The sequence below is a fragment of the Artemia franciscana genome, chromosome 10, assembly GCF_032884065.1.
Source record: "Artemia franciscana chromosome 10, ASM3288406v1, whole genome shotgun sequence".
NCBI lineage: Eukaryota > Metazoa > Arthropoda > Branchiopoda > Anostraca > Artemiidae > Artemia > Artemia franciscana.
Window position 1 is genome coordinate 25231108 of NC_088872.1, and position 26196 is coordinate 25257303.

The following is a 26196-nucleotide window of genomic DNA, read 5'->3' on the forward strand; positions in this document are numbered from 1 at the left end:
GAAATTTTTCTGCTCATTCTTATTATTTTATTCCACAAGAAACTTCTGAGCTGATATATTACCTCGTTTAAAATAATTTTATATTTTAAGATGTGAAAGATGGATCTTTTTGCCAAGAATTCAAGATTCAAAAAAATTTAGTCAACAAAGGCTAACACCAAACAATAAAAAATAATTTGTCTCAAAAAATTTTAGCCCTTTGGCTTATTACTCTTTTTACCTGAAGAATCATTCAGTTGGAGTAAAATTTTCCTTTTTTCATTGCTTAAACCTCTGTAGATGAGATTTTGAAACCAAGTATCTTTTTAAAAGAAGGGTTTAGCTGTCTCCAGAAATAAGAAATAATTTAATTAGCTTGCAAAATGCCTTGCATTTACAAACCAACAAAATGAAAGTGCTATGTTTATCATGGAACTAGCAGAAAGAATTGTCTTTTTTGGTTTTGGGCCAACCTCTTGCCCATTTTAGTAAGCTATGCAAATCAACTTGGTGTGACTTTATGGAATATCAGTTTTCGCTTTCACTTCCATTCTTTTGGAGAATATTCACGTCTCCAAAGTATTCCAGGGCATAAATAACAATTTTGGCTATTCAAGTACATGGTATATCATTTCATAATGTATAGCACCGATGGTTCAGTGGTAGAGCGTTTGCCCGCTGGTAAGAGGCCCGGGTTCGAATCCTAGTCAGTCCATTTTTTTTTGGCTGTAGCATAATGGTACTGAGACATTCCTAGAGACATAGGAAAGAAAATAGATGAGTATTTCTTTCAATTAATAAAAGTCGAAGAATGTGTGTTTTTTCTTAAAATTCTTTCTCAAAAGGGATAAATCGAGTTAAATGAGTTAGACAATTTTTCACTAGTAAAACGTATATTAGACAACAATAACACTAATTTCCTTTTGAAAAAAGATGGTACAGGAAAACGAATTGAATCAATCCAAACAAATATTACGTTTACGATATTACGTTATTACGATCAAAGGATTTTGTGATGTCAAAAGAGAGTAACGCTCAAGTCTCGTATTTTGTTCTAACATCTGCAGTTAATATTTGTCATATCTTCCAACCTATAATATTTATCATCTTCGCATTAAGACATGCAAATTCCAAATAAAATAGATTCTGAAACAATGAATGGGCTTTTTCCAACTCAACTTTATGAATTTTACTGTAATATCTTTTCAGAAAAAAAAGAATATCTCAATTTAAGCCGTTGATTACCCGTGAAGGTGTAATCAGAGACCATGCTCTCTGCTTTTACAACAATATCATATAACCCCTCAATGACATTTTCATCAGGTATTTCAGCGGAAATCACATCATCAATTTCATTAGAAGTAATTTTATAATGTAGCCAGATTAGTATATGTGTGTGTGGCAATCCTCGTTTTTGCCATTCCACTGAGTACATCCAGCATCGCACTGACCCAAACACTTCAAGTTTTACTATGTAGTTTATCTGTGATTTCAACTTTTACCGGAAGACACGGGCCGTAATTTCATCTCCATGAACCGCCGATTGTCCTTGAAGTAAAAGCTTCTGTATCTCGTTCCAAGATTGATTACATTTAAATGTAGTAAATAAATTTTGACCACCATAGAGACGAACATACGCAATAGCATCTTGAGCATATTCATGCATATGATGGGGACTGCCAGCATATGACGAAGGTAAAATCGTTAATCTTCCAACGTTTGCGGTACTACCGTCATTTACAATTGCATCTCGTAAATGAATGTATTATTCAGAGCGGAGCTTGATGTGATTCAGACGGATAAATAGCAAACGTTCTGATTCAATTTTTGCATACATATCAACGATGTATTGGTGAAACAATTGATGGGATTTAAAAATATAATTGTCTTCATCCTGCCGAATCATTAGTCAATAGGAATAATAATGTATTGCACTGCATTTCTTATTCATTTCTTTGTTAGTGGCTGGATTTATCAATTTAATATTAAAGTAATAGCCGTCGGCTCCATCCCGAAAAATGATAGGATATTGTAGGGCATCGTAGCATCGATGAGTTTCAGCAATTCTCACCAACGTAAATTCATTTTTTTTTAAGTTTCAGCTGTTTCAATTCTTAGAGCATTTGTGGATGTTTGCTTTTCCTCAAGTGTCTCAAAGAACTACTAAATAACCCTTAAAACAATATACCTGTAAAAACTTACTTTGTCCAAAATCATCCTTTCGCGAGAAAAATAAACCTTCTGTCATATATGTCTATATCGAACCGAACTGAAGACATTTTTTTTCTTATTGAACTGTCTGCCTATTTTCAAGAGTTATTTTTAAATTTTGTTCACGCGGATCTTTGCTTTGGTATTTCAAAATAGGGCTAATAGAAACTGAAAGCTCAAGAATTTAGAAATCTATCTTATTACCTGAATTGGCTTCTTTAATCTACTGATAAAGACTAGCCTAAGCAAGGCTAAATAACATATTTTATCCTGTAGACCCATCCCTGAAAGTATCATTTTCCTAACCTAAACCCTTTCCAAGATAGCAAGAAGTCATTTAACTAGAATTTTACTAATGGTAAAATTCTAGTTTAGTGACTTTTGGCTATCTCAGAAAGAGGTTAGGTTAAGAAAATGAAACTTTCAGGATTGGGTCTACAGGCTAAAGTATATCCCGGGAAGGTATTTTAAAGTAACCACCTCTACTCCTTCCCCCCTCTAGAATGCCCTGAAATTTGGCCTGAATTCTATCTTGCAAATGATTTTTTTTATAACAATAATAAATAAACTATAATAAATCTAGGACTGTGTGGGCTATAAGATCAGTCAAAGCTAAACGTAACATCAGGCCAAATTATGGTTGACAATACTAGGTACTATGATGTAGAACAGGAGGTATCCTGTTTTATAGGGTTGAACCTCATGGATTTTGCTTCATTCTTGTTGATTTGCAGCCCATATGCACCACACTGGCTGACAAAAGTCTGTTTGAGGTCACTACTGAACTGCAAAACAACTTGGCACTTCTCTACTAGCTGTTTTAGCATAATGGATAAGTCATCATTGGACTTAAAACAATTCTCAAGTCCAAAATCCACATAATTTATCACCATTACAAAAAGCAGGGCTGCAAGTGTTGTTCCTTGGTGTGCACTGCATGTGTTATTTTAGCCCAATTTGGATCAGTAGCTCCTGGGATAAGTGCATAAACATACTGATAGTGGCTGCAGTGGCTGCCCAATTTGGATCAGTAGCTCCTGGGATAACTGCATAAACATACTGATAGTGGTTGCAAAGAAAATCAATAACAAGTTGCAGGAGGTTCTTTTTGCACTCAAACTAGAAACATAAGACAGACAGAACTAAGGAAATGAAAGTATAGAGCTCTTTAGGATACATTGAAACTTAAATCAAATAGAATATATCCTAAATTTAAAGAGGATGTTGGATTTATAAGCTAATATGGTAGGAAATTGAATCTCAGTACAGTAAAGTAGAGGATTGAAGAAAAACTTGTTCCTTACAGGAGAGCTTATCTTCAATAGATGGATTTTTTTCTTGGGCTCAAGATGCTAAAGCTGTGCTTTTTCTTTTGCCTGGGCCTGTTGCAATACAGTTCTTGATGAAGAACTGATAATGAGCTAATTTAGCTGGTAATTGGTTTTCTGAACAAGTTTGAAAACCAGATTTTAAATCTTGATATACGCCTTGATCTCCCATTTGTTTTGATGAAATTATGAAGCATTATTCCATGTTATTTTACTCCAGAATGGGCCGAAAATTCTATTTTTTGATCAGTTCACAACCCTGGTTTGTTAAATGGGCAAGAATGGATTGTTGCTCTGACTTGTTAAAACGTATACTCTGGGCCAAGTAGATTTAATTTATAAGAAAAAATAACCTCCATGTTCTTTTTTGGGATATTTGTATATGATAAAAACATGATCAGTCTAGTATTTTGGACCACATGTATTTTTTAATATTTTTTTTTTACCTGGGCACTTTCTACATCAGGGCACCAATGAAAATTTAGGTGTAACCATTTTGTTCAGCTGGGGTGAAAGATTCAGTAACTGTGTCTTTGAAGATGTCAATCCCTCACAGCCTTAGGACCACCGTCGTGCTTTTTATTGAAACCCTTGTATTATTCCGGCTGGTGACTTTAAACAAACTAAGAAAAGCTGGCTAGCATCGTTCCTCTCCCTCAATCAGGTTGTAAATTTCCTAAAACATGAATCCGGCAGCATACTGGATTTAATCCTGAGCAACTGTGAGACATATTACCAAACCCCCAGCAAGAAGTTTAAAATGTTTCACAAGCATTTTGGGTGGGATAGGGTCAAGGAACACAGGAGTGGATTTCAAGAGATTTATCGTTATTATATTTGATTTAGTGGAATTTACTTTCATATTTAGGTTCTTAGCTACATCCAAAATACGAGTTAGGATTTCGAGGGGTAACTTTTAACATTGTTGTGACATACTTGAAGGATCAAAAGATCATTCACGAATTTCCAACTTTGGGGAATTCCTCACCAATATCGTTAATCATAACTAGAACTAAAAGTGGTCCCAATGAGGTTCCTTGAGGAATTCTACAGTATATAGGGAGGGGGTTAGAGAAAATGTTTTTGTATTTTACAACTTGAGATCTATTTGAAAGAAACAATATAACAATATTTACTAATGAGAATCTAAGTTGAAAGTTAACCAGTAGTGAATGAATTAGGGTGGTGCAGTCAACCAGGTCAAAAGCCTTTTGAAAATCAACTAAGACAAGGTTTAACAAACATTTGGTTTCTCAAAGTTACTTACGATGGTATGTATTAAGTGCCCACGGTAATGGGTGGTAGAAGTTTTCCTTAAATTTCCACTGTCGAACGTCAATAAGTGGACAAATTACAACTTTAAGCCAGTCACAGAGGAAAACTTAATAAAGTTCAGAAAAAATTGAAATGAGTGTAATGGGGTGTATGTTGGCGAAAATCAGACTGGTGCGGTTTTTTCGGGATAGGTGTTATAAAACCTTGGGTCCAGCAAATTGGGAATTTACTAAATTTTGCAATTTGGCTGAAAATATTTGATAAAGGGCTCAGCAGTTTTGTCTGAAAAGGCTTTAATTAAGCCAACTGGGATGTCTAAGGGACAAGTAGTTGATTTTCTAAGCCTTAGGATTTTATTTATAACATCAGAGGGAGAAATTGGGGAGAAGGAGATATTTGCAATCTTATTAGCGGGTTCAGGGGATGAAAATAAACTTCAGAAGGACTTCTTCGGCATCTATTTTTTCATTTTTCTGTACCATTGTACCCCCCTCTATGCCTCTTTGAACTCTGGTACAGTGTCTTTGCCATTTCTTAATATCAAGCTTGAATCTCCTGTATTTTCTGGGATGGGAAGCTGAATTTAAGCCAAGGACTATGCATATTCAGTTTGTCAAACAGGTGCATCTACGATATGCTGGAAGCGAATGAGGCTACCAAGTTGAAACTTAGCGAAACTTTACTTTTAGGGATTTCTTCCTTCTTTTTTGGAAAATAGACAAATCTTCTTTGGCTAGATTTAGTTGATCTAATTTTGTGCCTCTGATTGGTAACACTAAAATTACTGAATCTTATATATTTGCAATCAGCATAACAAGCCGATTCTTTTAATAATTTTGAAAATTTTCTGCTCATTCTTATTATTTTGTTCCACAAGAAACTTCTGAGCTGATATATTACCTCGTTTAAAATAATTTTATATTTTAAGATGTGAAAGATGGATCTTTTTGCCAAGAATTCAAGATTCAAAAAAATTTAGTCAACAAAGGCTAACACCAAACAATAAAAAATAATTTGTCTCAAAAAATTTTTGCCCTTTTGACTTATTACTCTTTTTACCTGAAGAATCATTCAGTTGGAGTAAAATTTTCCTTTTTTCATTGCTTAAACCTCTATAGATGAGATTTTGAAACCAAGTATCTTTTTAAAAGAAGGGTTTAGCTGTCTCCAGAAATAATTTAATTAGCTTGCAAAATGCCTTGCATTTACAAACCAACAAAATGAAAGTGCTATTTTTATCATGGAACTAGCAGAAAGAATTGTCTTTTTTGGTTTTGGGCCAACCTCTTGCCCGTTTTAGTAAGCTATGCAAATCAACTTGGTGTGAGTTTATGGAATATCATTGATTACCCGTGAAGTTGTAATCAGAGACCATGCTCTAGCGTTACCTTAGTAGAAGCCAATGTCGTTTCAATGTTCTATTTCGTACTTTACTTTTATTTTTCCCACCGACTTCGTATGGAAGGGGTGGTTGAAAAAACTTACGAGAGTGCTCGTTCGACTTAGTAAGCTATTAGTAAGCTATGCCCGTTTTAGTAAGCTATGCAAATCAACTTGGTGTGACTTTTTGGAATATTATTGATTACCCGTGAAGTTGTAACCAGAGACCATGCTCTAGCGTTACCTTAGTAGAAGCCAATGTCGTTTGAATGTCGTTTCGACTGAAAATTAAGATTTTGAGTCTCCTTTCTGAGAAATATCAGTGACTGGAGAAGAATCTGCGCTCTTTCCTTTAAATTCTTCACTAACCCGCTCCCTCGTGCCCCCCCCCCAGAAATCCGCTCCAAATACTAAGATTGCTGTCATAAATCCAACAGTTCGTGGTAACGAACTGTAGTAAGGAGCGACCCGACTCAATAGTAAACGAAACTCTAAAAAACGGAATTTTGATGCTAAAATATACATCAAAAGAATTGGATTTTCAAGATGATTTTAAATATATAGGTTTCATCAAATTTAGTCTTTGTCATCAAAAGTTACGAGCCTGAAAAAATTTGCCTTATTTTGGAAAATAGGGAGAATCAACCCCTAAAGGCCATAGAATCTTAACGAAAATCACACCATCGCATTCGGCGCATCAGAGAACCCTATATCAAACATTTATAGCAAAAATTTCAAGCTCCTATCTACAAAAATGTGGAATTTCGTATTTTTTGCCAGAAGACAAATCACGGGTGCCTGTTTATTTGATTTTGTTTTTTTCCCCAGGAGTCATCGTATCGACCAAGTGGTCCTAGAATGTCGCAAGAGGGCTCATTCTAACGGAAATGAAAAGTTATAGTGCCCCTTTTCAGTGACCAACAAAATTGGGGGGCACCTAGGCCCCCTCCCACGCTCATTTTTTCTCCAAAGTAAACGGATCTAAATTTTGAGATAACCATTTTTTTTTCCGCATAGTCAAAAACCATAATAACAATGTCTTTGGGAATCACTTACTCCCCCACAGTCCTTGGGGGAGGGGCTGCAAGTTACAAACTTCGACCAGGGTTTACATATAATAATGGTTACTGGGAAGTGTACAGACGTTTTCAGGGGGATTTTTTTGGTTTTGGGGGTAGGGTTGAGGGGAGGGGGCTATGTGGGAGGATCTTTTCTTGGAGAAATATCTCATGGGGGAACAGAAATTCAATGAAAAGGGCGCAGGATTTTCTAAAATTACTATAAAAAAAACAATGAAAAAATAATAATGGATAAGTTTTTTCAATTGAAAGTAAGGAGTAGCATTGAAACTTAAAACGAACAGAGATTATTACGCATATGAGGGGTTCTACAAATACTTTAGCATAAAGAGCAAGGTATTTAGGAGGAGATAAATACCTCGCTCTTTATGCTATGGTATTTTTAGTAATTTCAACTATTTATTCTAGACTATTTAGAATCAACTATTTAGTTTTATAGGGTTCTCTGACGGTTATATCAGTCACGTATTTTGGACTTGTTTTTTTTTTCACCAAGTTTCATCCTGATCTCTTCACTTTAGGTGTTTTCCAAGATTTCCGGTCCTCCCCCCAAATACCCCCCCCTTAATGATTCTGGATCCGGTCGGGATTTAAAGTAAGAGATCTGAGTTACGATGTCTTTCTAAATGTGAAACTTCATTGAGATCCGATCACTCCTTCGTAAGTTAAAATCTCTATGTCTTCATGCATTGAAACTGACAAGCCACTTATCTGCCTCGACCTCAATTTTTTGGTTGGCCTTTAGCTCCTTATGGGGGTGTCTTTGATCTTCGTCTTTCCTAATGGAGATTATTATCCTCATTTCATCAGCAAAGTTGTGAGGATTTTTCACAAGTTTATCCCCTTGATAGTTTATGAACACCAGGAAAAGAGTTGGCCAAAGCATACTTCCTTGGAGTACTAAGTATAAAACAGGACGTTCTTTAGAAGGGAAGCTGTCAAGGACAACCCTTATTGATCGCAGACACAGAAAATCAGCGACCACCTTGAATAGAAGACCATCAATTTAAGGATTTTAATTTGCTTAGCAAGCCCTTGTGCCATACGGAATCAGAGGATTTTGTGATTTCAAAAGAGGCAAGGCGAATGTCATGTCCCTGAGGCAAGAGCTCGACCTACTCTTGTTACTGCACATTTAGACAGTCTATTATAGACCATTTTCTACGAAAACCGTGTTTTGTGTCAGCCAACAAGTGGTTCGACGCATAATCTTTTCCTATGCAGGAAAGGAGCTTGATTTCCCGATAAGATCCTGCATTAGTAGTGTCACCATTTTCCTTAGGGCCAGAGACTACATGGACAACTTTGTAGGCTTTCGGAAAAATTCCTGCTGGAAAGCGATTTCGAAACAGGCGAGAAGACCAGCGATTGCAGGGACACAACTTGTGAGGATGATATTGGATATTGTATCAGGCCCCAAAGCTTTGGTGATATCCAACTGACAGGGCGTTGTAAAAACCTTGCTACTGGTTATGTTTATACCAGTGATTTTGGTGTCTGTTTGTTGTGGAAAAGGGGAGGGGTGACTACTGCGTCATCAAGTTGAAGAACCTTTTCAAAAGTATATGCAAGAGAATGAGCTTTTTCCTGGCCAGAATGCATCATCACCCCTTCAACATGAAGTGAAGGAATTTAAATAAGTTTGGACGAGGGTAGAGCTTCTTTGACAATCCTCCACCATTGCTTTACACGGGTGTTTTTTAGTTTTACTTCAAAATTGCGTTTATAATCAGTTCTAGCTTGGCGAGATTTATTCCGAGCTCAAATAGAAATATCCCGATTTTGTCAAGCGTCATTTCTGATGGGTCTTCTTTCTGTCCCTAGTCGCCTTTCTACAAGCAGCATTGAACCATATTTTATCTGGGGAAACGACTTGAATTGTCTTTGATGGGACACATTGCTCAATAGCTTTTGTAATAGTTTTTTCGTAGAGTGACACTGCTTTAACTGGGTCGTCTTTTGTATATTTACTCCATGGCATTGCCGACGAGCAGTTTTGTAATTCTGCCCAGTCGGATTGGTGATACTGCCTTATGATCCGATCGTGCTTTACAGGTCGTTTTATTTTATTGGGCAAATCTTTGTGCATGCATATACCGAGAAATTATGGATAGTTAAATGAAATTTTAATGTGCATTTAAAATATTTACCACATATAACACTGAGCGTCTGCTTTATCATGACATATCAAACAGTTCGTGGTAACGAACTGTAGTAAGGAGCGACCCGGCTCAATAGTAACCAAAACTCTAAAAAATATAATTTTCATACCAATACCTACATCAAAAGAATCGCATTTTAATGCTGATTTTAAATATATAAGTTTCATCAAGTTTAGTCTTACCCATCAAAAGTTACGAGCCTGAGAAAATTTGCGTTATTTTAGAAAATAGGGGGAAACGCCCCCTAGAAGTCATAGAATCTTAACGAAAATCACACCATCAGATTCAGCGTATCAGAGAACCCTACTGTAGAAGTTTCAAGCTCCTATCTACAAAAATGTGGAATTTTGTATTTTTTGCCAGAAGGCAGATCACGGATGCGTGTTTATTTGTTTTTTTGTTTTTTTTTCTTTTTCCCAGGGGTGATCGTATCGACCCAGTTGTCCTAGAATGTTGCAAGAGGGCTCATTCTAACGGAAATGAAAAGTTCTAGTGCCCTTTTTAAGTGACCAAAAAAATTGGAGGGCACCTAGGCCCCCTCCCACGCTAATTATTTTACCAAAGTCAACGGATCAAAATTCTGAGATAGCCATTTTATTCAGCGTAGTCGAATTACCTTATAACTATGTCTTTAGGGACGACTTACTCCCCCACAGTCCCCATGGGAGGGGCAACAAGTTACAAACTTTGACCAATGCTTACATATAGTAATGGTTATTGGGAAGTGTACAGGCGTTTTCAGGAGGATTTTTTTGGTTGGGGGAGGGGTTGAGAAGAGGGGGATATGCTGGGGAAACTTTCCATCGATAATTTGTTATGGGGGATGAAAATCTCCATGAAGGGAGCGCAGGATTTACTAGCATTATTTAAAAACACAATGAAAAAATAAATATGAAAAAGTACTTTCAGCTGGAAGTAAGGAACAGCATTAAAACTTAAAACAAACAGAAATTATTACCCATTTGAGGGGCTCACCTCCTCCTAATACCTCGCTCTTTACGTTAAAGTATTTTTAGTAATTTCAACTATTTATTCTACGGCTTTTGTGATTCTGGGGTCATTCTTAATGAATTGGGACAAAATTTAAGCTTTAGTGTAAAGAGCGAGGATCTGACAAGGGGGCGAACTTATATATGTAATAAAAATATGAGAATACAAAAGTTCTTTACGTAAGCTAATTTATAAGTTACGTAAATCTCTTACTAATAAAAATATTCGTAAAAAATTAAAAGTTCTAGTTGCCTTTTTAATTAACCAAAAAATTGGAGGGCAACTAGGCTTCCTCCCCCGCTCTTTTTTTCTCAAAATCATTCGATCAAAATTATGAGAAAGCCATTTAGCCAAAAAAAAAAAAAAAAATGCAAATTTCGTTTTTAATTATTCCTCTGCGGAGAGCCAAAATCAAAACATGCATTGATTCAAAAACGTTCAGAAATTAAATAAAAAAAAAACAAGTTTTTTTAACTGAAAGTAAGGAGCGACATTAAAACTTGAAACGAACAGAAATTACTTCGTATATGAAAGAGGCTGCTTCCTCATCAACGCCCCGCTCTTTACGCTAAAGTTTTTTACTGTTTTAAAAAGAAGAATTGATAGACAGAGTCAAACTCGAAGGTGGCAGTATTCCCCCATTCCCCACTTTAAATTGGGTTTTGAGCTCTACGCATGTTAATTTCTGCTCGTTTTGACTTTGGCACAGTTATTTATTGTAATTTCTGTTCGTTTTGGGTTTCATATATTTAATTAGGCTGATTGTTGCTAGTCTTGTGCTTGGTAAATCATTTGATTCTATTTTTCCTAATTTTTAGTTTAATGGGGTTGTTTACCTTTCTTTGAAAAACGTAGTTGTGGAAAAGTTCTTTGAGTTAATGTCAATAAAAAACGAACGAAAATTAATTTAAAAGACTTTCCACAAAACAAGTTTATTAAAGAAAACCAGAGCTACATTAAGTCAAAAATTGGGTAGAAATAGATAATAAAATAATTTTCAAGTTTTGCTCCTAATCTAACTCTACTTTTACCTTGCTTCCTTAACCTTCGTTCGCCTGGCTTTAGGCTTTTGCCCCCCCCCCCCTAGCATTTACCATCCCAAAAAATACTCCCCGACCCTCCTGAAAATACCCCCGCGGAAAAAATATACGATCTATGAAAGTAAATACCCCCCCCCAGAAAATACCCCTATTGGAAAATAAGGCTTTCCAAATTTGAGAATTCTGTTTGAGTTTTTTTTGTAGGGGGAAGGAATTTTGGTACTCGTGCATTATAGGCCACTCACTCAAGTTTACGGTATGTAAAAATCGAGCAAACAAACTGGTACCTTGGTTCATTTCTTTTAGCTTTGCTTGAGACAAGACAAAGACAAGTGACAGAATAGATGGGAAATATATATAACTTGAGCTATATATTTTCAAATGAGGAGGTTGGGTGGAGGTAAAGTATTTGGACAGTTTGAAGACAGAAAACAACTCTTACTTCATAATATGCAGAATAATTTTACCTAACCCATTTTAAACGCAGATCCGCTATACTTTAGCCCCTCCACCGAATGTGCAAATATATAGCCCAAATTTGTTTCTAAAGTAACGAAAAAACTATCGAAGAAATCGGTTTGTTGTCGTTTCACACATGGTTAACGGTACTTGTTGCAGAAATTTAGGATTCACCATCTAATGAATATGCATCAAAATCTTCAAACCAGATTCAGCCTTAACTCAATTTTGTAAAGATTTTTCGTTTAAAGTTTTGGAGTTTCAAACCGTCGAGCAAGCATAAATACGTTTATAAAAACTCTTTTTATTGGATTTGGTATTAACCAAGTGACATATAGCGATCGCAAATTCTGTCGGTCTGTCGGTCCCGGTTTTGCTACTTTAGGCACTTTCAGGTAAGCTAGGACGATGACATTTGGCAGGCATATCAGGGGCCAGACCAGATTAAATTAGAAATAGTCTTTTTCCCGATTTGACCGTTTGGGGGGGGGGGGGTTAATTCGGAAAAATAGGAAAAATGAAGTATTTTTAACTTACGAACAGGTGATGGGATCTTAATGAAATTTGATATTTGGAAGGATATCGTGTCTCAGAGTTCTTAATTTAAATCCGGACCAGATCCGGTGACATTGGGGGGAGTTATAGGGGGGAAAACCTAAAATCTTTGAAAACGCTTAGAGTGGAGAGATCGGGATGAAAGTTGGTGGGGAAAATAAGCAAAAGTCCTTGATACGTGATTGACATAACCGAAACGGATCTGCTCTGTTTTTTTTTTGGGGGGGGGCTAATTCTGAAAAATTAGAAAAAATGAGGTATTTTAACTTACGAAGGAGTGATCGGATCTTAATGAAGTTTCACATTTAGAAAGACATCGTAACTCAGATCTCTTACTTCAATTCCCGACCGGATCCAGAGTCATTAAGGGGGGATTTGGGGGGACCGGAAATCTTGGAAAACACCTAAAGCGGAGAGACCAGGATGAAACTTGGTGAAAAAAAAACAAGTCCAAAATACGTGACTGACATAATCGGAACGGATCCGCTCTGGATCTGGTGATATATTTGGGAGTTGGGGGGAGGGAGAAACCTAAAATCTTGGAAAACGATTAGAGTGGAGGGATTCGGATAAAACTTGGTGGGAAAAATAAGTTGTAGTCCTAGATACTTGATTGACATAACCGGAACAAGCCACTCTATTTGGGGGAGTTGAGGGGGGGGGTTGATTCTGAAAAATAAAAAAAAAATGTGGCATTTTTAACTTACAAAGGAGTGATCGTATCTTAATGAAATTTCATATATAGAAGTTCCTCGTGACTCAGATCTTTCATTTTAAATCCCTACCGGAAATCTTGGAAAACGCCTATAGTAGAGAAATCGAGAAGAAACTTTGTGGATAGAATTTGCAAATGTCGTAGATATTTGATTGACGTAACCGTGCTAGATTCACTCTCTTTGAGAGAGTTAGGGGGTGGTGGTTCAGTGCATTGGCGAGTTTGGTGCTTTTGGACGTGTTAGGGCGATGGAAATTGGTAGGCGTGTCCGGGAGCTGCACAAATTAACTTGATAAGGTCGTTTTCCCCAATTAGACCATCAGCGGGGGGGGGGTCTGAAGGGAGAGGAAAAAGTAGAAAAAGAGGTGTTTATAACTTTCGAGTGTGTGATTGGATCTTAATGAATTTTGATATTTAGAAGGAACTTGTGACTCAGAGCTCCTATTTTAAATCCCGACCTGCATTAAGCGTCAGATTTTCCTTTTAGATCAATCTATTGATTCTTAGAATTTTGCTAGAGCTCATACCATATGAGCTCTTGGCTCGTCTGGCCTCTTCACAAGTGCCATATGAGCTCTTATCTCTTGTTATAATTAAGTGTTTCGAAAAGTTATAAATCTTACGTCAGGATAGCTCTTTCTTGTGACGATTAATCAGACCACAGCACAAAGTCCCTTTTATGAACTCCAACAATTGTTGTATCTGCTTGCAAGCCTGCTCTTTGAAACTCTTTGACCGAACAATCAAACATTTCCACAATTTTAGAAGGTGTCTTCAACAATCCTCTAAGGAGAGAGAAGACTCGACTGGGGCATCAACTGGGAGAGGGGAGGGGTGGTAAATACCTTTTTTGGAAAAAAATTCATCTTTTAAACTAAAGATTTTGAAAAAGAACAAGATATATATATATATATATATATATATATATATATATATATATATATATATATATATATATATATATATATATATATATATATATATATATATATATATATATATATATATATATATATATATATATATATATATATATATATATATATATATATATATATATATATATATATATATATATATATATATATATATATATATCATGAAAAGAGCAATCACCAATGCAACAGCACAAACCAATAAAAAAAAAGAGACAGAAGGAGGGAAGGAAGACTGTTTTCCTAAATTAGTGATTAATATAGACCAGCACTTGAATGAGGCCTTAACCCTACTCATCCATACAATCACATAGGTCGAACAGCATAGCCAAACACAATCAACCATAAAGAATAATCCATGGACAGGCAGTCATTTCGTCAATAAGTATAAGTCGTCATTTACCAAACAATAGAAGAAATAATAAAGACAAATAATTCAGAGGCAACAACCCAACACAAGGGCTCATCAGGAGAATACACTGGCCTATAGGGTTTCGCCACTTTAAATTCTCTACCCAGCCAAATGTTCTGGCTACCACAGAATATCCATGGTATTCCCGTGTCAGGTATCACCCCCAAAATACATGCCTATGAAAAAAAAACAGCAAATGTAAAACAACCAAGTAACACCAAAACAAGCTTATCCTGTTAATATATCCCTCTTTTTAGCAACAATAGGTAAACTAAATATGATCAAATTTACCAAATCACAAGTATTAACACATTGCAAAAAAAAAATTAACGAACTAAACAATTATAGAATTCATCTTTACCATGTGTCAATTTATTTTTTTTTAATCCGCTCTATTAGAAACACAATTCAAAATAAATGGCGCTGCATCATCATTTGTCGAACCTCCGAAATTAGTTGAAAATTTCCTTAAGTATTTCCAGATAATTCTTTTAATATTTATTTAAAAGTCTGTTATAATGAAAACTAAATTTTTTAAATTGCCAAGTTAATTTATTTGCAGAAAACCTCTTGATATCAATTTTTGGCTTAAGATTTTACATCTATTTTTAAAATCAATATAATTACTACAAATCCTTGCATAACGAAGTAACTGCGAGAAAAACGCAGAATATGTGATATTTGAATGTATATTACTTTCAGGGAATGGGAAACTAATCACTTCAAAATCAAAATCATCCGTTTTATTATACATTTTAAAACTTAATTTATTATTATCACAAATATTAACATTTAAATCTAAGAAATGATCTTCATGACCAGCGCCATGACTAGGTTCAAGAGTAAGCTCTGATGGATATATATTTTTTGAAATATCAATGAAATCGTTACAATTTAAGACCAAAATATCATCTAAATATCTTTTATTATTTGACAAAACATGTTTTAAATTATTTGGATTATTCTTATCCATCATATATTTAAATTCTAGTTGACTTAAAAACAAGTCAGCTATAAATGGGCTGGCATTCCCCCCCCCCCCATGGGAATTCCCACGATTTGCTTGTACAAATCACCACCAAATCTTATGTAAGTATTGTATAAAACAAATTCTAATAACTCAAAAATCATATCCAAGCTGTAACATCTCAAGTTAACTGTCGTATTAAAGCAATTTGTCCATATAGCTTTTTTGTTATCTGTGTCTATTTTTAAGAACCTTTTACTAGATAAGAGGAAAGATTTCTTGATAACAGTTTTTAAATTATCTAACACTACATTAAGTGATAAATTAGTATACATTGTCGCAAAATCGAAAAACTTAATTCTTTTAGCTGAAACCATTGTTAAAGACTCTGTCACCTGCTGTGAATTACTAACACTCCAATATGGATTAAAATTCGAAAACTTTTTAATACCAGAACAATAGGTTTTAATTTTATTTACAATTTCCTTTAAAATTAAAGAGAGGTCAGTAGCAGCAATGCGGGTTGGACATTTAGCTGCTCCAGCAATAAACCGTGGTTTAGCGGGATTCTTATGAAATTTTACAGTCCAATATAGGAATGGGAACTTTTTATCATTGTCATTTATTTTAATATTAAAATTTTTAAAAAGTATTTCTTCAGTCTTGTCAATTAAATTCTCATCCTCTAAATTTACCTTTTCGTAAACATTAGTTGTGCATAACTCCCTTTTTAAGATATCACAATACAGCTTCAGACAAATTATGGCAAAATTATTATTAGCTTTATCCACTGGCACAATTACAAATTCATTCTGTACATTAGCAATTGCTTGTTTAATCTTCGCATTTTAAAATAATGATTTAGTGTTACTATTTTTTAAATTAGAATATATTTTATTTCTTATTCTACTAATAATTAAATTCTTCCAACTTTGAAAACTCTCTTTACTTTTATTCTCTTTCTTACACCACTTATCAATAAATAAATCAAAATGATTTTCCAAGCCATCAAGAACACTTGATGGTTTCAGATGATGAGAAGGACGGAAATTAGCCCCTTTATTCATTATAATTTGAAGATCATCTTGCTTTATTATTGACAAGTCCCCTGTTATAACATGTTTGTATGTAGGATTTACAAATGGGCCAAGTTGCTTACAATGACAAACCGGTTTCCAATTTATATCACTATCTAATCTTTTAAGTATTAAATTATAATTAAAAATAATTTGCCCAATAGTTTTTGAAAATTTATAAGTTAAAACTGGACTATCATTATAATTCAAATTACTAGGAAGGGCCTGTTTCACATGCCGCTGATTTAAAATTTCTGGTAAATTAATATCTTGAATCTGCTTACAAGTAAAATTAATTGGTAAATATAATCTGTTATCCTTATTACCAATCTTATCAAACTTTTTCTTTTTTGAACTAAATTTGGTTTTAGTTAGAATGCAAATTGTATCATATATTACTTTAAAATTATATTCAAGAGCTGTATTATTCTTAACAATCCAGAAAAATTTGATTAAATTCCTCTTGGATAAATTATTTAGACATTTTATTACAGAAATCATACAAAAAGATTCAAGTAGCTGGCGTAGATCTATAGAAAGCATATGTAAATCTAATTCATTTTTTCTATTATTTTTCCTATGTCCTCTCGATCGTTTTTTACGTTTAGTAGGACAAGTAAAAGAAGGATGGTCCATAAAACCATCAATATATTTAACAACAACCTGAGACATGTCACCATATTTTGCTACACGATCATTTAGCCCAAAAGGATAAGCTGTACCAAGAGTATGGATCCAGAAATCCTCCCGTTTACGTCGTCTATTATTCTTCTCTTCTTTATTTAAATTGTACTCTAAATTTTCTAAAATTGTGACAGTTATATCTGATATGGAACATTTACCATTATTACAATGTTGAACTAGATAGTTATTAGTTTTTTCATTATTAACTGTTGTCTTGTGTCCAGAAAATATTTTATATATATTATTAGTTGTTTCCCCCACATATTATAGGCAGCATTCATTACATTCTAATAGTTAAATTACATTGGTTGTTCTACAATTAACATTACCACGTAACTTGCATGCAAAACTTTTATTATACAATGTACTCTTAACAAAAGTCCGTGGGATAAAATGATCTTGGCAAAGAAAACAACGATATATATATATATATATATATATATATATATATATATATATATATATATATATATATATATATATATATATATATATATATATGCATATATTATAGTACTTAGTATAGTACTATATACTATAGTACTTAGAAATGCTAATTCTAGGAGCGCATCCATTTCTGTTTGACCCTCCTCTTCCGTGGGTCGAACTAAAATCGCGTAAAGTAAACTTGCTTACAGTTAATATTACATACTAGCTGTTGGGGTGGTGCTTCGTGCCACCCCAACACCTAGTTGGTTGGGGCGTAGTTATATATATATATATATATATATATATATATATATATATATATATATATATATATATATATATATATATATATATATATATATATAAGTTGTCTGTCTGTGGATCTGTGGATCAGGTGACGTCATGTTTCTGAAAACTTAAAAAAAAGGAAAAAACTGAAAAATAGAAGAGAAAAAGAAAACTAATAAAATTAAGAATAAAAAAAATAAAAAAGATAAAAACTAAAAAAAAAGTAAAAAGAAAAAACGAAAAAAAACTAAAAAAGCTAAAAAAAAAAAGGGTAAAAACCAATAAAAAACTAAAAAGAAAAAAAGGAAAAAAACTAAAAAAAATTTTCATCTAAAAAACTAAAAAAAACTAAAAAAGGTAAAAACTAAAAGAACTAAAAAAGAAAAAAAAACTAAAAAATGGAAAAAAATGAAAAATAAAGGAGAAAAAGAAAACTAAAAAAATATAAATAAAAATAAAAAAACTAAAAAGATAAAAACTTCAAAAAAAACTAAAAAGAAAAAAGAAAAAAACTAAAAAACCTAAAAAAAGGTCAAAACCAAAAAAAAAAAACTAAAAGGAGAACACTGGGACACAAATGACGACCGGGATACTGGGAATATAAATGACGACCGGGACACAGGGAATGTTCAATTAGCAATCACCATCAACAAAGCTCAAGGGCAATCATTAGAATCATGAGGTATAGATCTGAATATGGATTGTTTTTCCCATGGATAATTATATGTTGCATGTTCAAGAGTCGGTAAACCTGACAATCTAAATAAATGACGACTCTCAAAGAGAAAGCGACCGGGACAAAAGGAATGTTCGATTAGCAATCAACAAAGCACCGGGACACAGGGAGTATAAATGACGACGACCGGGACACAGGGACATAACTACAAAGGGGACGCCGGGGTGCATAGGGGGATATATAAATGACGATACCGACTCAGGGAATGGTCGATTAGCAATCACCATCAACAAAGCTCAAGGGCAATCATTAGAATCATGAGGTATAGATCTGAATACGGATTGTTTTCCCATGGACCATTATATGTTGCATGTTCAAGAGTCGGTAAACCTGACAATCTATTTATATGCACAGACAATGGGACAGCAAAGAATGTTGTATATTCGCAAGTTTTACGTAGTTAAAAACACACACATATATATATATATATATATATATATATATATATATATATATATATATATATATATATATATATATATATATATATATATATATATATATATATATATATATATATATATATATATATATATATATATCATATTCACAGGTGGAACATAGGGACACAACTACAATGGCGCGTAACTAATATGGCGCGTAACGACTTACGCGCGCGGGGGGGCTTGGGGGGGGGCGCGAAGCGCCACCCCAACAGCTAGTATATATATATATATATATATATATATATATATATATATATATATATATATATATATATATATATATATATATATGTGTGTTTTTAACTACGTAAAACTTGCGAATATACAACATTCTTCGCTGTCCCATTGTCTGGACATATAAATAGATTGTCAGGTTTCCCGACTCTTGAACATGCAACATATAATTGTCCATGAGAAAAACAATCCGTATTCAGATCTATACCTCATTATTCTAATGATTGCCCTTGAGCTTTGTTGATGGTGATTGTTAATCAAACATTCCCTGTGTCCCCATCGTCATTTATATACCCCCCTTTTCCCCTCGGCGTCCCCGTTGTAGTTGTTTCCCTGTGTCCCAGTCGACACACAAACACGATGTCAGTCGACACACAAACATGACGTCAGTCGACACACACGTCCCAGTCGTCATTTGTGCCCCGGTGTCCCAGTCTGTAATTTCTCTTTGAGTGTCCCGGTCGTCATTTATATTCCCTGTGTCCTGGTTTGTATATACATTTGTTTTTGAATTGGTATATGATGAAATAAATTTTTTTGTTTTTTTCCTTTTTTTTGGTTTTTACCTATTTTTTAGCTTTTTAATTTTTTTCTTTTTTCTTTTTAGTTTTTTTGTAGTTTTTACCTTTTTTAATTTTTTTTTATTTTTGTTTTTTTAGTTTTCTTTTTCTCCTTTATTTTTCAGTTTTTTTCCTTTTTTATTTTTTTTTTCTTTTTCAGTTTTTAGTTTTTTTGTTAGTTTTTAGTTGTTTTTTTTCTTTTTAGTTTTTTGCTGTTTTTACCATTTTTTTTTGTTTTTTTTAGTTTTTTTTCTTCTTTAGTTTTTAGTTTTTTACCTTTTTTTAGTTTTTTAGCTTTTTTAGTTTTTTTTTAGTGGTTTTTACCTGTTTTTAGTTTATATTAGTTTTTTTTCTTTTTTAGTTTTTTTCTTCTTTTATATTAATGCTAAAGCCAAGGTTCGAACCTGGAACCTATCGGACCTAGAACCTGGAACATAACGCTTTACCAACTCAGCTACTTGGGCTTGAATACATTTACCTTTTTTTAGTTTTTTTTTAGTTTTATTTATTTTAGTTTTCTTTTTCTCCTTTATTTGTCAGTTTTTTTCCTTTTTTTAGTTTTTTTTCAGTTTTTAGTTTTTTTAGTTTTTTATTAGTTTTTAGTTTGTTTTTCTTTTTATTTTTTTGTTATTTTTACCTTTTTTTAGTTTTTAGTTTTTTACCATTTTTTTTTTAGTTTTTTTAGTTTTTTTGCTTTTTTAGTTTTTTTTAGTATTTTCTTTTTAGTTTTTTTTTGTAGTTTTTCCTTTTTATTTTTTTTCTTCTTTTGTTTTAATGCTAAAGCCAAGGTTCGAGCCTGGAGTCTCTCGGACCTAGAACCAAGAACATAACGCTTTACCAACTGAGCTACTGTATATGTATAGATAGAGAGATAGATAGATAGATAGAGCGAAGCGTATTAGTTCATGAGCCCCGCAGGTAGCGAGGCGAGGTCTGTATTCTATTCTTGATACAAAACATAATGAAAATAGTGATCACAAACAAATTTAATTCTGACACAACAAAATAATAGTCTATTAAGATCACTGCTTGAGAGCTGGTGGAATATATAGCTTCAACGACCAAACATTTTATAGCTTCAACGACCAAAAATAGAAGCATATTATATGTGAAAGTCTTCTTCCAATGGTTTCCGTCACCTCTGGTAATAAAGAATTGTATCCAAATCTGTTTCGCATGTTTTTGCAACAGTATTTTACCTCTGCCGATAATACATTCATTTGAATTAATATCATTAATGTATGTCAAAATAAACAAAACCAGATATTTGCGTAATTTTTTAGGGGTTTTTTACTCTACGACGGCAGATTCTGCAGGCTGCTTTTTTGATGGGATTGAAAAACCTGAATAGCCTTTTCCTCATCAAGCCACCCAGAAGGAAGACTGGCTGTAATACAAAAAACTTTTTAAAATCTTTTTGAAATTTTATTACTAAGTTGCTGTTGTAATAAATCAGCATTTGGTTGTTTCGTTATCATTACGAATTTTTGTAAAAAAGAAATTATTTGATTTTTTTTTCTTCTGGTGTGAGTTGAAGCCCAGAAAATGCTTCTAAAAGTTTTTCTTGTTAATTGGGATTAACCTTTTCAATTGAAAAAATCTTTGCGGTTCTTTTTCTTTCAATTTCATAAACAGATTTGTAATACCCGGGGGTTCATCAAATTTGAATTTGCAATTGTTTTTAGTGAGATCTTCCGAATCGATTTCAGCGGAGGTGAAAATTACAGGAAACTCAATTTCCCTGTCCAGAAAATTTTCATGAGTTTTCTCTGCAGCATTCTGTGTCCTGGTTTGTATATACATTTGCTTTTGAATTGGTATATGATTAAATAAATTTTTTTGTTTTTTTCCTTTTTTTTGGTTTTTACATATTTTTTAGCTTTTTAATTTTTTTTCTTTTTTCTTTTTACTTTTTTTGTAGTTTTTACCTTTTTTAGTTTTTTTTATTTTTGTTTTTTTTTAGTTTTCCTTTTCTCATTTATTTTTCAGTTTTTTTCCTTTTTTTAGTTTTTTTTTCTTTTTCAGTTTTTAGTTTTTTTATTAGTTTTTAGTTGTTTTTTTTCTTTTTAGTTTTTTGCTGTTTTTACCATTTTTTTGTTTTTTTTTTAGTTTTTTTTCTTCTTTAGTTTTTAGTTTTTTACCTTTTTTTTAGTTTTTTAGCTTTTTTAGTTTTTTTTTAGTGGTTTTTACCTGTTTTTTAGTTTATATTAGTTTTTTTTTTCTTTTTTAGTTTTTTTTCTTCTTTTATATTAATGCTAAAGCCAAGGTTCGAACCTGGAACCTCTCGGACCTAGAACCTGGAACATAACGCTTTACCAACTCAGCTACTTCGGCTTGAATACATTTACCTTTTTTAGTTTTTTATTTTTATTTATATTAGTTTTCTTTTTCTCCTTTATTTGTCAGTTTTCTTCCTTTTTTTAGTTTTTTTTCAGTTTTTAGTTTTTTTAGTTTTTTATTAGTTTTTAGTTTTTTTTCTTTTTAGTTTTTTTTTTGTTATTTTTACCTTTTTTTAGTTTTTAGTTTTTTACCATTTTTTTTAGTTTTTTTTTGCTTTTTTAGTTTTTTAGTTTTTTTAGTATTTTCTTTTTAGTTTTTTTTTGTAGTTTTTCCTTTTTATTTTTTTTCTTCTTTTGTAATAATGCTAAAGCCAAGGTTCGAACTTGGAACCTCTCGGACCTAGAACCTGGAACATAACGCTTTACCAACTGAGCTACTGTATATGTATAGATAGATAGATAGAGCGAAGCGTATTAGTTCATGAGCCCCGCAGGTAGCGAGGCGAGGTCTGTATTCTATTCTTGATACAAAACATAATGAAAATAGTGATCACAAACAAATTTAATTCTGACACATCAAAATAATAGTCTATTAAGATCACTGCTTGAGAGCTGGTGGAATATATAGCTTCAACGACCAAATATTTTATAGCTTCAACGACCAAAAATAGAAGCATATTATATGTGAAAGTCTTCTTCCAATGGTTTCCCTCACCTCTGGTAATAAAGAATTGTTATTCTATCCAAATTTGATTTGCATGTTTTTGCAACAGTATTTTACCTCTGCCGATAATACATTCATTTGAATTAATATCATTAATGTATGTCAAAATAAACAAAAACCAGATATTTGCGTAATTTTTTAGGGTTTTTTACTCTACGACGGCAGATTCTGCAGGCTGCTTTTTTGATGGGATTGAAAAACCTGAATAGCCTTTTCCTCATCAAGCCACCCAGAAGGAAGACCGGCTGTAATACAAAAAACTTTTTTAAATCTTTTTTGAAATTTTATTACTAAGTTGCTGTTGTAATAAATCAGCATTTGGTTGTTTCGTTATCATTACGAATTTTTGTAAAAAAAAAATTATTTGATCTTTTTTTTTCTTCTGGTGTGAGTTGAAGCCCAGAAAATGCTTCTAAAAGTTTTTCTTGTAAATTGGGATTAACCTTTTCTAATTGAAAAAATCTTTGCGGTTCATTTTCTTTCAATTTCATAAACAAATTTGTAATACCCGGGGGTTCATCAAATTTGAATTTGCAATTGTTTTTAGTGAGATCTTCCGAATCGATTTCAGCGGAGGTGAAAATTACAGGAAACTCAATTTCCCTGTCCAGAAAATTTTCATGAGTTATCTCTGCAGCATTCTTTTCTCCTGAAATTCTGAATATGTCATTTTGGAGGTCTAAGTACGATATAAAATATTTTTCTAACCCAAAATCATCATTTTTTCTCATGAAATTGCAACTTTTGATGGTTCTAGTAATCTTGCAGTGTTTTACTTGGACAGAAACAATTTTTTTTGTTACATTTTTCGTAGCAGAATACCACGTCGTCAAATTTTTGATTTATTGTTTCTCTTGTTTTCACTTCGCGACCAATTTTGAAATTGGATTTTGCCAATTTTGTTCGTCCTGCCATCTCAAGTAGGCAAAAAACTAAACTTTCATATTTTTTTGCCATTTTCATTCTGATATGGGCATTTTCCATTTCTCTAAAACCACAAGGTTCTGCTCTACGAAAAATTTCTGCATATTCATGTCTATCTTCTTGTTTTTTTGTCTTTATGTGTCCTTTTCACGAGGTCGATGACTGTTTTACCATCTTCATTTCGTAGTTCCAGCTCAACAGAAGGGTTTTCGACGAAATATTGTAAAATTTTCAACCAGCCATTTTGAACAGCAATATGCACCGGGAAAATTTTTTCTGAATTTATGTCAGCACCACTTTCTACGACCTGCCTAACATCTTCCAGTCTATCATCATCTCAAATTCTTAATCTTGGAGATAAGGCTTCAAAGAGCTCACGATTAATATTTATATTTTTTGCTATATATACAATCACTAAATGAGTTATTTTGGTTTTGCCGCATGTATATTTATTGAGTATGACGTCATGTATTAAAATGAAAGCTTCCTTATATTGCAATGATGTCATACTGAATATATATGTATTCATATTTTTCTTTTTTTCAGTTTTTTCTTTTTAGGTTCTTTACTTTTTTTTAGTTTTTTTCTCTTTTTTAGTTTTTCTCTTTTTTAGTTTTTTTCTTTTTTAGTTTTTCTTTTTTTTTTCTTTTTTTTAGTTTTTCTTTTTTTCAGTTTTTCTTTTTTTAGTTTTTTCTTTTTTTTTGTTTTTTTTCTTTTTTTAGTTTTTTAGCTTTTTTAGTTTCTTTCTTTTTCTTTTTTTTTAGTTTTTTACCTTTTTTCATTGTCTTTTTCTTTTTTCCTTTTTAGTTTTGTACCTTTTTTAGTTTTTTTTAGCTTTTTTTTCTTTTTTAGTTTCTTTTAGCTTTTTTTTTTTTTTTTTTTTTTTTGTTTTTTTTTCTTTCTAGTTTTTTCTTTTTTTCCTTTTTCTTTTTCTTTTTTTTCTTTTTTAGTTTTGTAGCTTTTTTAGTTTTTTTTTAGCTTTTTTTTCTTTTTAGTTTTTTACCCTTTTTTATTTATTTTTTTTTCAGGTTTTTCTTTTTTTTAGTTTTTTTCTTTTTAGGTTTTTTCTTTTTTTAGTTATTTTTTATTTTCTAGTTTTTCTATTTTTTAGTTTTTTTCTTTTTTAGTTTTTTTTATATTAATTTTTTTAGTTTTTCTCTTTTATTTTCTTATTTTTTTTTTCTTTTTTAAGTTTTTTTTTTAGTTTTTTACCTTTTTTTATTTTAGTTTTTTTAGTTTTCTTTTTCTTATTTATTTTTTTAGTTTTTTCTCTTTTTTAGTTTTTTTCTTTTTTATTTTTTTTCTCTTCTTTTTTTTAGTTTTTCTTTTTTTCAGTTTTTTTAGTTTTTTCTTTTTTTAAGTTTTTCTCTTTTTTTAGTTTTTTAGCTTTTTTAGTTTCTTTATTTTTGTTTTTTTTCTTTTTAGTTTTTTACCTTTTTTTCCTTTTTATTTTTCTTTTTTTCTTTTTTAGTTTTGTTTTTTAGTTTTTTAGTTAGGCTTTGTCGTACAAACTTTAAAAATAACTCATTCGATTGGAAGGGTCCGGTTATATCAGTCACGTATCTTAGACTTGTGCTTATTCTTCCCACCACGTTGTATCCTAATCTCTCCGCTTTAACCCTTTTCCAAGATTTCCGGTTCCCCCCAACTCCCCCCCCCCCAAATGACACTGGATCCGGTCAGGATTTAAAATAAGAGATCTGAGTTACGAGGTCCTTCTAAATATGAAATTTCATTAGGATCCGATCACTCCGTCGTAAGTCAAAAATACCTCATTTTTTCTAATTTTTCTGAATTACTCCCCCCCCCCAACTTCACTAAAGAGAGCGGATCCGGTTATGTCAGTCACGTGTCTTGGACTTATGCTTATTCTTCCCACCAAGTTTCATCCTGATCTCTCCGCTTTAAGCGTTTTCCAAGATTTCCAGTTAACCACCACCACCACCACCCCCCACCCCCGGTGACACTGGATCCGGTCGGGATTTAAAATAAGAGATCCGAGTTACGAGGTCCTTCTAAACATGAAATTTCATTAAGATCCGATCACTCCTTCGTTAATTAAAAATACCTCATTTTTTTCTAGTTTTTCAGAATTAACCCCCCCCCCCCCATCTACCCCAAAGAGAGTGGATCTGTTCAGATTGCCAATCATGTATCTAGGACTTGTGCTTATTTTCCCCACCAAGTTTCGTCCCGATCCCTGCACTCTAAGCGTTTTCCAAGATGTTAGGTTCCCCCCCCTTAACTCTCCCAATGTCACCGGATTTGGTCTGCTCCCTGCAATGTCACTGGATCCAGTCGGGATTTAAAATAAGAGCTCTGAGACACG

General features: G+C 32.8%; 1 protein-coding gene across 4 annotated transcripts in view; it reads left to right on the plus strand.

Moving 5' to 3' along the window:
* LOC136031969 (vacuolar protein sorting-associated protein 26-like) overlaps positions 1-26196 on the plus strand; it is a 123762-nt gene that overhangs the window by 64176 nt on the left and 33390 nt on the right. Inside the window, exon 1 of one of the 4 annotated variants that reach the window (XR_010618621.1) lies at positions 2295-2332. The exons of the other annotated variants lie outside the window; for them this stretch is intronic. The gene's annotated coding sequence lies outside the window, so the exon portion shown is untranslated. Of the gene's footprint in view, positions 1-2294; positions 2333-26196 lie in introns of those variants that run through there. 4 annotated transcript variants of the gene reach the window in all.